The sequence below is a fragment of the Eriocheir sinensis genome, chromosome 2, assembly GCF_024679095.1.
Source record: "Eriocheir sinensis breed Jianghai 21 chromosome 2, ASM2467909v1, whole genome shotgun sequence".
NCBI classification, from domain to species: domain Eukaryota; kingdom Metazoa; phylum Arthropoda; class Malacostraca; order Decapoda; family Varunidae; genus Eriocheir; species Eriocheir sinensis.
In genome coordinates, this window is record NC_066510.1 from 7,688,104 (window position 1) to 7,702,884 (window position 14,781).

Here is a 14,781-nt window from a genome sequence, read left to right on the forward strand (position 1 = left end):
TCGTCTTCTAGGGATATTTTTCTATCTTTAAATGCCAATTAGAAGTATATTTCTTAGGGGTGTACGATCAAAAGCCTTGCACCTCTCATCAAATATTTCCAAAGGAGATTAATCGAGTTCTCATGAGTTGTTTTTTTCGGTTCAGAGTACGGAAGAAGAGTCAAACTACCACCAGGGTCATGAAAATACCTTGGGAAATACTCCAAACCCCTACGAAAGCATCGTCAAATAAGTGTGCTAGGGCGCCGATGTCTGCGGCCCAAAGAAAATTGCCTGTGTTTAGCGTGGTGTGCCCTGCACCGCCGTTCTCTGCGGTCAGCGGCGGCGAGGGAAGCGACGTAAACAACAAAGCCCGGACGCCCGCCAGGACGCGGGGGTTAAATTTCACCTTCATCTCGGCTCCAAAGCTGCTGGCGATGGTTTTGAGGCTCCTTCCTTCAGTTTAACCTGCCGCACTACACCAGGAGGTTAGTTGCATTCATCCTCTGACCGTATGGCCTCAATAATGACATGGAGGGACAATATGGGACGACCCACAGAACAGCTAATGAAATTTTGTTGGAGCTAATGTTGCGGTCAGTCATTTAATTAGTTAATAAAAAGTGTGAGAAAGGTTTACTGGCTGATATGGAGAGAAAGACAACCATCTCGAAAGAGGTTCATACCAATGTGTTTGGCATGTGTTTTATTACTTTCTCTAAATGCAATGTACTTACCATTAGTTAAAAAAAAAATAAAGAAATTTCAAAATATTGATGTAAAAAGGGTAAAGATTCGTTTTAGTACCATGCCAGTATTTCATTACCTACCTTATGATATTATTCGTGAAAGTTAAGACACACTCACTCACGACGATGTTTGAGAATAAATGCATTGAAGACTATTATAAGACTGTACAATAAGCTCCCTCCTGACATTAGAAGAACAAAGGATCTCTCCAAATTTAAGAAAGAACTAAAAACATTTCTGTTCTCTGACTGCTATGATATGGAAACATTGACATTTAACATGGCATATAAGTTGTGATCAATATTGAAAATTTAATGAATTAAATATGTGGGTCCTGCAGAGCACTTCGGCGGAAGTGGGACCAGATAAATAAGAAACACAAGTAAGTAAGTAAGTATTATTGAGGCCAACGTTGTAATTGTTGATGACCCTCGAGAGTGCTGCATCAGCGGCAGAGCATGGCCTGAAACCTGATCAACGGTAATACCGTATCATATTTTGGAGGCGCGGAGTGATTCTCCACAATTACTCTTAGTGCTAACTCAAACATGGTTAAAGGATGCTAACATCATTATATAGTTGACGGCCCTGCCGAGCACTGCACTGGCAGGGGAGCAGGGGCTGAAACCCATCAACAATTAAAGATATAAATGGTAACCTAACCTAGCCTGACCTGATACCCCCGCTGCCAAAATGTGATGTGCTAGAAGGTCCTCATGAACCTTTTACAGTTAAGATTCGTTTAAGTACCGTGCCAGTATTTCATTACATACCTTATGAAACATCACTAGCTCTTCATATCTTCGACAAACGTTCAACAATCATGGAAACTTTTTCAAAATCCAATTCAAGGACTATTTATTGTTGAAAATAGGTGATAATACATTCATGAAAGCGTAGCCTCCTTGCAGAGGCAGAGGGTTTGGGGTGGGGGAGCATATTTAAACTACTCCAACCGTACTTTACGACCTGCTAACGGGAGTGCCCCCCCCACATGTACATGCGACTTATTTCTGCGAGGAGGTATTTCTCGCAACACCGGTTGCTCCGTCGCCGCGGCCACCGCCCCTGCCAGAGGAGGCTGCGCTTTCATGATTATCCCTTATTTTCAACAATTAATAGTCTTTGAATTGGATTTTGAAAGCGTTTCCATGATTGATGAACGTTCATAGAAAAGATATATGAAGAGCTAGTGATGTTTCATAAGGTATGTAATGAAATACTGGCACGGTACTAAAACGAATCTTAACTGTAAAAGGTTCATGAGGACCTTCTAGCACATCACATTTTGGCAGGGGGGGTATCAGGTCAGGCTAGGTTAGGTTACCATTGATATCTTTTATCGTTATTGGGTTTCAGCCCCTGCTCCCCTGCCAGTGCAGTGCTCAGCAGGGCTGTCAACTATACAATGATGTTAGCATCCTTAAACCATGTTTGAGTTAGCACTAAGAGTAATTATGGAGAGTCACTCCATGCCTCCAAAATACGATACGGTATTACCGATGATACTGTTGATGAGGTTTCAGGCCCTGCTCCGCCGCTGATGTGGCGCTCTCAAGGTCCATCAACAATTACAACGTTAGCCTCAATAATAGTCTTCAATGCATTTATTCTCAAACATCGTAGTGAGTGAGTGAGTGTCTTAACTTTCACGAATAATATCACATATAACCATTAGTTCAGTTTTCATGTCTAATAATTTCATTATAATATCCAACGATTATTTCCAACACACTGAACATTCATCACACACAATTTATCTTTGAGTACAGACACTAATTAATAGCCATGATCGGTCATGTTACGAATTCTCTCAATTTCAGTCTGGAGAACTACACAACACTGGTCATTCGCTGAGTGGTTGATTTCAGGCTTCTTGTACCTCACACAATTTATGCATTTCTTCTCAGCCATGGTGCACTCCTGTGATTTATGATTGCCAGCACATTTGAAACAATTTGGGGCGTCTCCATTGGTCTTGGCAGTACAGTTGGCCTCAAGATGGCCGTATCTCTGACAATGATAGCTTATAATTGCATGGTATCTGTCTCTCACTGTGTATATTCCCCATTCTAATTTTAACTTGTTGTGTTTTTTGTGAATCAGCTCTCTTACAGTTGGATCACACCTCAGAATGTAGTGCATCGTGCCGCCAGCTGCAGGCTTACTAAAAACCAGCTCAATCTTATCCTCAACACTCTCAATTGCGTGTAAGAACCCATTGCGGTCTAAGATGGTCTCCTTTATTTTTTCCTTGGTCTCCTCTATATGTACATTGCATATCATGATCTTTGGTTTCATCTTTCCAACACTCTTGGTAGTAATTTGCTCAATAGACTCGAATTTTTTAGCAGCCTCAGCCCTTGTGTTCTCATTATCAAAGCTCTGGACAATATTACCTCCATTTGTGAATCTTAAATCAGTTATTTGAATGCCATTCAATGCCTGGGAGACTGCCTCCTTCATTTCTGTTGCCTTCTTTTCCTGTGTAGAAGCCTTCACAACCATAATATTCTTCTTGACTTTCCTGTCTTTCTTCGCCACCTCAGCCCAACTCAGCACCTTGTCAGCAGCAAGGGCGTCAGCAACTGACCCCAGGCCCTTCTGTCATGCCCCGGGAGTTTCATTTTTCTCTTTTCTATTCTCCAATACGACCTCTGCATGTATCGAAATACAAGAGAAATTAATCAAGACCAGGAGAGGGTATTCACCGGCTGCCTGGGATTGAACCCATGACCAGCGTGACGGGAGAGCCACTCCTTACCGAGTCGGCCAAAGAGGTACCCCACTTGCCAAGTGGGTTATGGGAGGCTCCCTCATCAGGCCTAGTTGCTGCACTGCACTCCTGCATCCTCTCAGCCCTTGATTCAACTTCATCTTTTACCACAGATATTTCTTTAGATAATTCTTCCTTGAATTCATCCAATTTCTCCACAATTTTGGTAGCCAGAGATGCTTTATGGAGGCATGGGTTGCAAATCCAATCAATTTTAGGTATATTCTCCTGCTTGATTCCAGACAGATGAGCACACTTCACATGACACGATTTAGGGCACAGACAGCATCCAATCCACCTATTGCCTGCGGGATCCCTACAAAGTTACAAATGTAACAGAAGTCCCCCAAGCCCCTGGCTCCGCCAGCCATGTTGACACAGCACTTTCGCTGGAGTTTGGCGCAACACCTCCGCTCAGCAGCATGGTCACTCACTCACTAAATACACTTCCCTTAACCACAATATGAAGGCGCAAGTACTTGAAAGTAAAGAAAAAGGCCGAATTAATCCCCTTCCCCAACGATCTTGGGGGACCCACAGGAAGTCGGGGTTTTTGAGTGGGGAAGCATATTTAACCCGTGGGCTTCGGCTATGGGAAAGCCGAGAAGTGGCCGAGAAACGACAAAATTACACTTCATTTTGAGACTAAGAAAAGAGCATGGAACGTCCATCAGAGTACTCCTCTCATAGCCATAAAGCCGTTAAAAATATTTACTTTTACTCAAACTCCATTCTTTTTGGGTGGTGTTTGTTATAAAATAAACAGTCTTGTGACGCGTGGCATCTAGCCGAGAGTCGCTTGTTGTCTACTATAGAGAATTTAACAACTGATTACTGTATGGATAGCTAATTCAATCTGCCATGACCTTACAGCACCACCTATGACAAAAAAGCCCACCTCAAGATCACTGACCCATCACAAAGACCTAGGGCATTCATGGTGGGTTGTGCTATGCCACCACCGCCTATAATTAGCTTGAATTAGGTGTTTTATGGCGAGCCCTGTTTAGGGTCCACCGTACTACAGCCACGACTCGTGAAAGCCCAGAAAAGGGTCTGCCGACATTCTCGGGTTAAACTACTCCAACTGAACTTTACGACCTGACAGCTAACAGGGGGGCATTGCCCCACTCGGCACCCCTGCTAACCAAGGTGGGATGCGCCCCCCCTGGACCCCGCCCCCCCCCCCTTACCTTTAGTGGACAGAATACATTGTTGCAGCATGGACAAGGAAATGGTGAAACCGCTCGTCAACATCTTGTAACGTACGCTTGAACATGCTTGCGAAATGGTGAGTGTGCCTCCCGAACTTGGGAATGTTGCTCCTCACATCCACCACATCTGTCCAGCATTTCTCCTCTTTAAATACTGGCGAGTGGTGAGCCAGGCACGGGCAAGCCAAGAAACGACTGTTATATTCATCACACATATGAAACCAACATAAAAGCCTCTCAAGCCAACTACTTGAACTCCGGAATCTCTTATATTTAATACTTGATGTTGCTGTAACACTTAATCCCTTAGCAAGAGAGGGATTCCAGGCATTTATTAAGCAGGCGCACTATCGCCATCAAAATGGCACTGCCCCACAGGGCCGCCATTGGTGGCTTTATTTACAAAATATATATTTTTGCCATAAGTAGAGCACAGAAATGCTTCATTTCAGGTAGAGAGCATCATTGCAATAGCTGCTTTTACCCTACAATTTCCCTGGTCATCATAGCCCTCCCCATTACCTGGTGTTTTAAGTTTGTTGAAGGGGAAAGGAATATTATCTGTTATTTCTTATCATCACTTGTAGACGCAGTATTTGTTTGATGTGCTTGTAAAACTAGAGTAGTACAATAGTATGTGATACCATGGAAAGGTTATTACTCCCGTGGGAGCAATATTGGAGGCGCGTAGTGATTCTCCATATATACCGCACTAAGATATCAAGATCTTTTATAGTATCAAATATCCAATGTTTTATTTCCAATTCACTGAACGTCGAACAGACCCAGTTTATCTTTCAGTCCTGAATACTAGTAGTCATGATCGGTTATGTTATGAATTCTCTCAATTTCAGTCTAAAAAAACTACACAAGATTGGTCATTCGTTTACCGATTACCATTGATGAGGTTTCAGGTCCTACTCCAATGCAGGCGTATCGCTCCACAGGGCTGTCAACAATGTAATGATGTTAGCACCTAAAAGTTTACCATTTACCGTTAATGAGGTTTCAGACCCTGCTCCACCGCAAGCGCATCGCTCCACAAGGCCGTCAACAATGTAATGATGTTAGCACCTAGAAGTTTACCATTTACCGTTGACCGTTGATGAGGTTTCAGGCCCTGCCCCACTGCAAGCACATTGCTCCACAGGGCCGTCAACAATATAATGATGTTAGCACCTAGAAGTTTACCGTTTACTGTTGATGATGTTTCAGGCCTCTCTCCACTGCTAGTGCAGCGCTCTGCGAGGGCTGTCAACAATTATGATATTAGCCTCGATAATAATCCTCGATACACTTTTGCAAAACGTTGTAGTGAGTAAGTGTCTTGATTGCTTTCATGAATAGCCAAGCAATAGGAAGCAAAGAGTGCAAATCAGTGGTAAAAGATCTGACTGGGGATGTGTTACGAGTGGGGTCCTGCAAGGTTCGGTATTAGGTCCGCTTTTGTTTATTACTTATATCAATGACTTAGATACAGGAATTAGTAGTGATGCCAGTACGTTTGCAGATGATACCAAGATCGGTAATTGAGTCGGATCAGGACGCTAGTATTCTCCAGGATGAACTAAACAGATTGTATGACTGGGCAGATAAATGGCAGATGGAGTTCAATGTAGGGAAGTGCAGTATTCTGAGTGTAGGTAGAAACAACCCCTCTCATAACTATTGCTTAAATGACACTCTCATTAGCAGGTCTGGGTGCGAGAGAGATTTAGGGGTCTTAGTGAGCTCTGATCTCCGTCCAAGGGCATAATGCATTCAAGCTAGAAATCGAGCAAATAGGGTACTGGGATTTATTTCAAGGAGCGTAAGCAACAGTTGCGCTGAAGTCTTCTTCAAACTATATTTAGCATTAGTTAGACCTCATCTTGACTATGCGATTCAGTTCTGGTCACCGTACTATAGAATGGATATCAAAATGTTAGAATCAGTGCACAGGATGACTAAGATGATTCAGGGGTTGAGAAACTTGCCATACGAGGAAAGACTCAAACAGTTAAACTTGCATTCCCTAGAAAGGCAAAGGGTGTGTGGAGACATGATAGAGGTTTATAAATGGATGAAGGGCTTTAATAAGGGGGATATTCATAAGGTTTTGTTGGTTAGAGAACCGGGTAGGACATGAAGTAATGGGTTTAAACTGGATAAATTCAGATTCAATAGGGACATAGGCAAAAATTGGTTTACTAACAGGGTTGTGGATGAATGGAATAGGTTTAGCAGTCATGTGGTGAGTGCCAATACAATTGTCACATTCAAAAATAGATTAGATAAATTCATGGACAGCGATATTAGGTGGGATTAGATACATGGGAGCTTAGGTTCAAAGGAGCTGCCTTGTACAGGCCTACCGGCCTCTTGCAGACTCCTACGTTCTTATGTTCTTATCATTATAGTCACTTGGCTGTGTTTGGGCACTAAATTATTTCCAACTCACTGAACATTTAACATACAATTTGTCTTTGAGTATAAACACTAATTAATAGCCATGATCGGTTTTGTTATGAATTCTCTCAATTTCGGTTTGAAGAACTACACAACACTGGTCATTCGCTGAGTGGGAGATTTCAGACTTTTTGTACCTCACAATTTATGCATTTCTTCTCAGACATGGTGCACTCCTTTGATTTATGATTGCCAGTGCATTTGAGACATTTTGGGGCTTCTCCATTGGTCTTGGCAGTACAGTTGGCCTCAAGATGGCCGTATCTCTGACAATGGTAACATATAATTGCATGGTACCTGTCTCTTACCGTGTATATTCCCCATTCTAATTTCAACTTGTCATGATTATTGTACATCAGCTCTCTCACAGTTGGGTCACACCTCAAAATGTAGTGCTTCATGCTGCCAGCTGCAGGCTTACTAAAAGTCAACTCAATGTTATTCTCAACACCCTCAATTGTGCATAAGAACTCATTGCAGTCCAAGATGGTCTCCTTTGTTTTTTCCTTGGTCTCCTCATTATGCACATTGCATGTCATGATCTTTGGTTTCATTTTTCCGACACTCTTGTTGCTAATTTGCTCAACAGACTCTAATTTTTGAGCAGCCTCAGCCCTTGTGTTCTCTTATCAAACTTCATGACTATATTACCATTTGTGAATCTCGAATCAGTTATTTGAATGCCATTCAATGCCTGGGAGACTTCATCCTTCATATCTGTTGCCTTCTTTTCCTGGGTAGAAGCTTTCACAACTAGGAGATTCTTCTTGACTTAACTGTCTCTCTTTGCCACCTCAGCCTAACTAAATGCCTGGTCAGCTCAAAGGGCGTCAACAACTGACCCCAGGCCCTCCTGCACCTTCTCAGCCCTTGATTCAACCACATTTTTAACCACAGATATTTCTTTAGATAATTCTTGCTTGAATTCATCCAGTTTATCTACAATTCTGGTAGCCAGTGACACTTTATGGAGGCAGTGCACTAGTTTGTAACGTAGTAGTGAATGAGTGAATCCTGAGCGCTTTCTTGAAGGTTACTGGTGTCATTTCAATAACGTGGCATTATCATAATCCCTTAGCCATGTTTCGGTTTGCACTAAAATATCAAGACCTTTTCTTTTTATAGTACCACAAATATTCAATGTTTTATGTATTATTTATCAGATATTTTCTTTTGTAGTATCACATATCTTATGTTTATTTCCAACTCACTGAACATTTAACTGACACAATTTATCTTTTGAGTCCCGAATACTAGTAGCCATGATCGGTTTGTTACAAATTCTCTCAGTTTCAGTGTGTTACTACACAACATTTGTCATTTGCCGAGTGATTAATTTCTGGCTTCTTGTAACTTATACAATTTATGCATTTCTTTTCAGCCATGATGCAATCCCTTGATTTATGATCTCGGCACATTTGTAGTATCGAGGGGCCTCCCTACTGCTCTTGGCAGTACAGTTCTTGGCCTCAAGATGGCTGTATCTCTGACAATGATAACATGTAATTGCATGGTATGTCTCTCACTGGCTCTAGAGAAGGCTCTAGATTAATAAACTTTGCACAAGACATGTTTCTTTATCACAGTTACATACCAACACGAGGGAACAACATTCTTGACTTAGTCTTAATTAACGGCCAACAGAAGCCTCATCATTGCCTGTGAGGTGGCCATGGGTGGCCCATTGCGCAGGTCGGTGTTGCAAGAAATACAGTAGAGCCCCATTTAGCGCGAGAATTAGGTGGATGAACGCGGTTGCGCTAACTGAATTCGCGCTAATTGAATAAAGTAACCAATATGAAAAAAAAATATTTGGTGCACACGTGGGTCTGACTTTTGGGTTTGATAATTACTCAAAATAATCACTCACATTAAAAAAAAAAAACTACGATTGGCTGAGCTCTGAAAACACGCTTGTGATTCTCTGGGAGTCCGATGACATCATCGCCGGCGCTCACCCGGTCAGCGGCTTCGCTGCCTTAAGGCAGTATCACACTTGGACAACCGGCAAATCCAAATTTTCCGGGTGTGCGTCACACACAGCCAAGGTCAGTTGCCCGTATCCACATCCACAACGTAAACAAAGCACTTGCCCTGTATCAACATGGCGTCGTCTGCTTAAGTAAGGGCTCTCGCGGCTTGTGCTGCGCATCATGGCGGCTTGTGCCACGCATCATGGCGGTTTGTGCCGCGCGTCATGGTGGCTTGTACTGCGCATCATGGCGGCTTGTGCTGCGCATCATGGCGGCTTGTGCCGCGCATCATGGCGGCTTGTGCCGCGCATCATGGCGGCTTGTGCCGCGCATCATGGCGGCTTGTGTCACGCATCATGGCGGCTTGTGTCACGCATCATGGTGGCTTGTGCCGCGCATCATGGCGGCTTGTGCCGCGCATCATGGCGGCTTGTGCCGTGCATCATGGCGGCTTGTGCCGCGCATCATGGCGGCTTGTGTCACGCATCATGGCGGCTTGTGCCGTGCATCATGGCGGCTTGTGCCGTGCATCATGGCGGCTTGTGTCACGCATCATGGTGGCTTGTGCCGCGCATCATGGCGGCTTGTGCCGCGCATCATGGCGGCTTGTGCCGTGCATCATGGCGGCTTGTGCCGCGCATCATGGTGGCTTGGCGCAATTTTCAAAATTCAGTCGTGATGGCTGCTCGCGCTAACTGAGGCTTTTGCGCTAATTATTTTTTTTCTTGGTAGATGGTGGCTCGGGCTAATTGCGGTTCACGCTAATTGATCTCGCGCTAAGTGGGGCTCTAGTGTACAGTCGCGATATGAAGTGATGTCGCCGTGTATGTTTATTTTCGATCACCCAAGTATCGTTATATATTTTCAAGAGTACCATTATTTTCCTGCATCTTCATCATAACTTAACTAAATATATTTTAGAAGCTAGAAAAAAAATAGAAAAGAAATATTCAATGATGTCTTACGAAGACTTGTCGAAATATTTTGACACAAAGTGTTTTCGTTCACCAAGGAAAGAGTCAAATGAAGTCCAATTATCGACATATTACTCAAACAGAAAGTAAAATGATCTTTTCATGATCATTGTTGACAACACTAAATCTAACATATGCACAATATATAGGACATGCATAATTAGTCGATATCCTAAACTAGGATGATGTAATTGATTTAATTTATACTCTCGTTTGATGATGACGTCATCGCCCGCGCACCATACCTATTATTCAGCCCTGACTCATTCTTTGCCTTTCGTGGTCAACATAACGATAACAAAAGCTGTCCGTGAACTTCTAATGCATGATAGTGATAAAGGGAAGATGCCCACAGCCTATAACTACTGAGGGATAGTGGGAGATGGAAAAATAAGAATAAATAGCCTCAGAATAGTCGTGTTTTGTAACTCCAAGCTCCTCACTCTTTGTCGCCGATCGCAAACATCATTGCCTTTCTTGGTCAATATAACGATGACAAAAGATTCATGTAGACTTCTAATGCTTGGAGGTGATCAATGGAACATGTCCACAGCTTATAAGTGCCATAGAATAATCGAGGAAAGTGGGGAAATAAGAAAATATGGCTTTGAAATGGAGGTGGTGGTCGGGCGGGTAGGCTAATCGCAGCGCTGCCAAACATTAGGCTATGGTCGAGTGTTCGTAGAGGCGTCCGGAATTTTGATAGTTCAGCAACCCTACCTGTGAAGGCATTCTTCATTCATCATCGTCACTGAGCAATTTAACTATATATTTCAGTGCCCATGCTTATGATAAGAAGCCACAATAGTGAATAAATGGTGTTTAATGTGAAACCTTATTATTTGATCGTTTCTTAATCAATAAAACGCAAAGTAATGCCAGCAACTGTCCATTTGCTTCGTGTCATACTGTGCGTGTGTATTAATAACTGCAGAAGACAATTCATGGAATGACCCAGAATATATATATATATATATATATATATATATATATATATATATATATATATATATATATATATATATATATATATATATATCGCCTAAATCTGAACAACGTATAACAACTGTTTTGCAAAGATAAGCACACGATGTGAGCTAAATCATTTCAAGGTTCTCTTCAGTACTTCAGCACTGAAGACAACACATGACATTCGCAGTTGCATTTTTTAAAGCAAATGAATGTATAATTGTAATTCAGGTACTACTATGTTATTTTACCGTGTTTTACATCACAATGTATTATAGATTATCATTAAAAGGGAACATTATAACATAAACAATAAATACACATCGCTTCCGTTACCTTCAAATGCTCCCGTACGAAACATTTTGAGAGCGGCGACATCACTTCATATCGCGACTGTACCTCCTTGCAGAAATAAGTCGCTCTGCTGTCCACCATGCATGCACACTGGGTGAATACACAGCAGGAAAAACATTAATTTGCTTGGTTTTGTTTTAGTTTGTCCACTCGTGATCTTTGTGAGCGGTGAGTGAAATATAGAAACAGTTAGCTAGTTGAACCTCTCTGCGAGCTATTTTGCAACTGCGGCGGCGTGAGCACAACAGGGCCTGGATTCACTAAAGAGTTACGACGTTGGTAAGTCACTAAAAATATCTTAAGGCAATCTTAGGCTGCCTTAGGCTATTCACTAAACACTTACGACCTTCTTAGTGCTCCGTAACTTTACGCAGACAGACACTGATGAAGAAGAGGAAGACCCGCTGCCAAAACAATACAGGCACAAAACACCACAGTGCTATCAAAACACTTACCTTATAAGGATGTGTCAACTGTAAATAACACTACTCACTGAATACGTGGTGATTGTGAACTCCTACACTATAGTCGGCTCCACGAGAGCTAGCGGAGATTTTCCTTCAGGGGTGGACTTGCGGACTTCGTATCATTGCATGGATGATGGTACTGCGTGCTCATTGACCAATTCTTAACTTGTTCTGATACGCATTAAATTGACTTTATATTCCTACCAAAAAACCCTTTGTGAGTTGTAAGGTAACATATTGCACTGATAAAAATTAATGCAATAATATCTTTATTTATAAGTACAGTAAACCCTCGATATAATGGACCTGCTTATAACGGATTTTGGATATAACGGACAAGGTCAGAGGGTCAGAAATCCATGGGGACCGACTGAGAATGTTTTTTTAACGAACCGCGCCCGGTAAGTACCAAAGCGTCTGCTAGCCACCTCGCTCTCTTCCCTTGATCTGCTGTCCCATCCTTTGGTTATTGTAGTCTTTTTCAACTCACCTGATGAAATATTTTCCTCCTTGTGGTTCCCATTCAAATGAAGAGTGCACTTACACCACAAGAAAGTCATGCATCAATCGAGGATGTAAAATGGAAAATTGCCTAGTAGTTGTGAGTAGGGTTTGTTTCCTGGGATCCCGGGATCCCAGACAATTTCCAAGGTTTAATAATCTCGGGATATTTTTGCACATCCCGGGAAATCTCGGGATGAAATTAAGTACAAAAAATAGGGGAAAATTTGACTGCAGAATGGTTGTGGACTTGTGGCTCAATTTATATTTATATACAGGGTGTCCCGTGAGGAATGTTTTGTGTGTGTGTGAAGGAAGTACTTACTGTTTAGGTATTCTCTTGAGTATTATAAAGCAGCCATGGCACTCCCGTTACCCGTAACAGAGCTCACATAATGAACTCCATGTCTGCATATTCCACGTTGCTGTATGTATACGGCATTGAGATGAGCGTGACAACTTAACAAAATTACAAAAAAAGCAGCACACTCCCTTTTCTATGAGATAATTCTTAATCATTTAGTTCATGTTATAAATAAAGAATGCATACGTTTAATTTTTCTTCATTTACTTTGGATACATTTTCTGTCTTCAAGTACTCTTCATTTTACTGAGTATAAATGGAAACAAATGTTTTTTTTTTTATCAGCGATAATGAACTATAATTTACATTGTCATTTGCAATGGACTTCGGAAGCAGAACAAAAATAAAGTAGTAAATGAAGCATATTTTAGCTCATATTCTTATTCCTTTTACTTTGTTGAGAAACAAAGTGTATGCTGGAAATTTGGAATTAAACATTAAATGGAATTAATAAGACAGTCAATCTACAGTAATATTTCTGCATATCTATTAATGTTAAGCACATCGAAAACCTGAAGGGGAAACTAGGTATAACATGCAATTATAGACAATTGAAAATCCCAGGAATTACTGGGATCCTAGGATTAGGGCTAATTTTATCCCGGAATCCTGGGACAGAAAAAGGTCCAAAACGACAATCCCTAGTTGCAAGTGTCGGTACTGACACCGCTTAAGTGGTTACCCCGTTAGGTAGGTTAGGTTAGAATAAGATAAGTTTGGTTACTTTAAATTCATTCGGCACGTGGTGTGGGGCGGCGACAATACGATGGAAATACACTGCGCAAGACGGGACGGCGGTGGTGGTGCGAGAAATATACCTCCTCGCATAAATAAGTCTCTGCTGTCCACCATGTATGCGCACAGGGGCAATGCACAACAGTAACAGCATTAATTTACCTGGTTTTGTTTTAGTTTTTCTGCTTGTGATCTTTGTGAGTGAACTTAAGAAACAGTAAGCAAGTTGATCCTCTCTCTGCGAGCTATTTTGTGGCTGTTTCGGTGGGCAGCGGCAGGTGTACAACAAGCACTGAAAAGTCAATCATTTATTGACTTGTGACAGGAGCAGTTAGCAGATTATTTCATAACACACCAAAAACTATAAAAAAAAAATTAAAAAAAAATTGTCTGCTATTGCGAGAGATGCACTTGTAAAATTTTACCCATACCTGTAACAATATGGCCCCCATGCAGGGTTCCACTGCCAAATTGGCAGCCTCACTGCCTCGCAGTCCGTCACCAAGTGTGCTCTGCAGCTGTATAGACAACGTGCAGACAATATAAACATTAAAAGAACTATATGTACTACCTACGTTTATTAGGTTCGTTGGTATTATTGTGCGTATTTTTTTAATTTCCACCTCTTATGGAAATATCCCTTTCAAGGAGCAAAAACTAAAGACATGCCAGGATGAAAAGGTTGAGGGATATGGGGGAGGGAAATTTTGAGGAAACGCAGGGTGACTTCTAGAGGCATGAACATTTTCCACTTATTATTCTTTATTTTTTTATTTGCACACTGCACAATGAATGCATAGTGCACCTGATAAAATTCTGAAGAAATCATTATATGTGCATAAGACTGTAGGATTATTATTACTATGTAAAATTCCCATGTAAAACCTTTAACCCTTAAAGCGCGGGTGTCGACAGTAGTCGACAGCTGGTGCCTGGGCTCAAACTGCGGGAGTCAACAATAGTCAACAAGGCATTTTTTGACTTAGCGCACCATCAAATTTAATTTGTTTGTGGTGAAGTAGAGTAAGCATATCGTTTTCTTTCAAACAATACCCAACTATGCTCCCTTGATTAATAATTGGTCAGTGTGTGTCTTGTGTTAGCTTTGAGAAGATGTCTGCTAGACATCCTACCTCTTCTCACCTTCCAGTCAATTTCACCCACAAGAGGGGGGCCCTTTGACCTCACCACCCATCAAGGGCATCAGGAAGGCCCGGAAGTTAACTATTTTTGGGTGTGTTACATAAACTGTATAAAAGTTATGCTTTTTATTACTA

At 41.8% G+C, this 14,781-nt stretch overlaps 1 long non-coding RNA gene across 2 annotated transcripts in view; it reads left to right on the forward strand.

Annotated features, from left to right (window-relative positions):
• Positions 1 to 205: 205 nt before the first annotated feature.
• Positions 206 to 14,781, forward strand: part of LOC126998979 (uncharacterized) — a 62,550-nt gene continuing 47,974 nt past the window's right edge. Inside the window, exons 1-2 of one of the 2 annotated variants that reach the window (XR_007753089.1) lie at positions 206 to 467; positions 8,549 to 8,680. This is a non-coding gene — a long non-coding RNA (uncharacterized LOC126998979). The remainder of the gene's footprint in view (positions 468 to 8,548; positions 8,681 to 14,781) is intronic. The other variant, XR_007753088.1, reaches the window with a different exon arrangement.